This window comes from Gossypium raimondii, chromosome 12, assembly GCF_025698545.1.
Source record: "Gossypium raimondii isolate GPD5lz chromosome 12, ASM2569854v1, whole genome shotgun sequence".
Classification (NCBI taxonomy): domain Eukaryota; kingdom Viridiplantae; phylum Streptophyta; class Magnoliopsida; order Malvales; family Malvaceae; genus Gossypium; species Gossypium raimondii.
In genome coordinates this window covers 16103471-16105922 of record NC_068576.1, presented here as the reverse complement: position 1 = coordinate 16105922, position 2452 = coordinate 16103471, and the positions used below count along the sequence as shown (strand labels likewise).

General features: G+C 35.7%; 1 non-coding gene across 1 annotated transcript; it reads right to left on the bottom strand.

Annotated features, from left to right (window-relative positions):
- Positions 1–1679: 1679 nt before the first annotated feature.
- LOC128035738 (small nucleolar RNA R71) lies at positions 1680–1786 on the bottom strand. Its single transcript, XR_008192288.1, has one exon. It is a non-coding gene; the product is annotated as a small nucleolar RNA R71 (small nucleolar RNA).
- Positions 1787–2452: the final 666 nt, after the last annotated feature.

Below are 2452 nucleotides of genomic sequence, written 5' to 3'. Positions count from 1 at the left end.
CCAAAATTCCCTTGCTCTCTTGCTGATTTCTCCTCTTGGGAAAGGGGCATTCATCAGCTATTTGGAGTAGCAGTTAAGTGTTCATAGCAGCCTTGGTTGACGAGGACAACGGAGAAGGAAGAACGGAGCAACTAGTCAAACCACGGAAAAACACCGGATTTGCTTCTTGTTCCCTATCTCTTTAATTTTTGTTATTGTTATGCTAAACATATCTATGAATTTTCATCTTTTTGGAATGGTTACTTTAATCAATTTAGCTTAAATTTAATTTGTGTTAGGTTGATTGCATTTCGTTTGTTAAAATTATTGAAATTGTGTTTAGGTAACTAATGAGTGCATTTTTAATCATCTAAGGTAGCTGAGGGTTAGATTAGCAACGGTATCTGATGAGGCCTTGCATAACTTGCAAGATTATTGTGATTAAACTATTTCAAGGTAAGGATACTTTGTTACCTCGCATAGTCTTTTATGTGCTTTTTAAATCGAGTTAACTGTTTGAATTGACATAGGGATATGTACAAGAGATTATTTTGATTTAATAAGTATGTATGTGCAATAACATATTCGCCTATTAAGATTTGTTTAATCGGTTGAATTAACATAGGGATATAGTCAAGAGATAAATGGATTTTGGTAAGTTAGTATGTTCATAAGTTAGCAAATTACCGAGTTGCCGTGAACTTATTCGTAACAATATAAACATGAGTTTAATAATTCTAAGTTAAGAAATGTAATTAATCTAACACAATTATGTCATCTTGATTAAAATCGTATTTTGAAATTGTGCATTTAAGATTTATTTATTTAGTTCACTTAGTTTAAAATCTTAGTTTTTAATCACCCCTTTCAAACAAAATATTTTTCTTCACCAAAGTGTTTTAAATAGCATTTATAAATAATTCTTTTCACAATCCTTGTGGGTATGATAACTCGAAATTTACTTGTCACTTTATTACTTGTTGCGATTGTGTACACTTGCACATTTCTATCGTTACAAGTTTTTGGCGCCGTTGCCGAGGACTGTGTTTTTTAAAAAAAGTCATTATTTGTGAAGTTGTTAGTTTTGCATTTTGGTTTATTTTTCTATTCAAATTTTAACTTAGTTAATTTTTCTGTGATTATTTCAGGTGTTCATGAGTATTGACCGAATCATCGATTTACTCGCTGTAGACCCTAAGGTTGAACGAACTTTTCAACAGCAAAGAAGACAAGCAAGTCAGAGAAGGACTTAAGAGATAAACTTCGAAAATTTGAATCAAGGAAACGGAGCAAACCTTGCTCAAAATCCTATCATTATTGCTGATGATAGGGATAGAGCTTTGAGATAGTATGCCATGCCAGTATTTCATGATCTTAATCCGGGTATTAGGAGACCCAAAATTGAGGTACAACAGTTCGAGTTGAAGCCAGTCATGTTCCAAATGCTTCAGACAGTGGGCCAATTCAGTGGAATGCCTACCGAAGATCTTCACCTACACTTAAGATTGTTTATGGAGGTGAACGATTCTTTCAAGTTAGCTAGAGTACCCGTAGATGCATTACGATTGAAGTTGTTCCCATATTCACTAAGGGATAGAGCTCGAGCTTGGTTAAACTCATTACCACCAAACTTAATTTCAACATGGCAAGAGTTAGCAGAAAAATTCCTTATGAAGTATTTCCTGCCTAGCAAGAATGCTAAGTTGAGGAACGAGATCACTGCTTTCCAACAAATGGATGATGAGTCATTGTATAAGGCATGGGAAAGGTACAAAGAATTATTACGGAAGTGCCCTCAACACATTATCCCACATTGCATACAACTTGAGACATTTTATAATGGTCTCAATGCTCACACGAGAATGGTAGTGGATGATTCTGCTAATGGCACTCTCCTTTCTAATTTTTATAATGAGGCTTATGAAATCATTGAGAGGATTGCCAGCAACAATTATCAATGGTCAACCAATCGAGCAGTGTCAGGAAGATGAGTCGCTGGAATACATGAAGTAGACGCTCTTACTTCACTCACATCTCAAGTATCATCAATATCCTCAATGTTAAAAAATCTTACTACTAATGGGTGTAATAGTTTTGCAGCACAGCCACTGAATCAATTTGAAAATGTAGCTTGTGTTTATTGTGGGGAAGGTTATTTGTTCGAAGAATGTCCATCGAACCCAGAATCTGTGTATTACATGGGCAACCAAAACCAAAATCGTGGAAGGAAAGGGATACAATCCAATTTCTATAACTCATCATGGCGAAACCACTCGAATTTTTCCTAAAGTAACCAAGGGGTAGGAACCAGTAACAACATGTCCAACCTAGATCGACCCAGCCACCTAGTTTTTCCCAACAAGCTCAGAAACCAGCCCAAGCTGAACCATCCAATAGCCTAGAGAATCTATTAAAGGTATACATGGCGAAAAATGATGCCTCTCTAAGGAATTTGGAGAATCTAGTGGGCCAA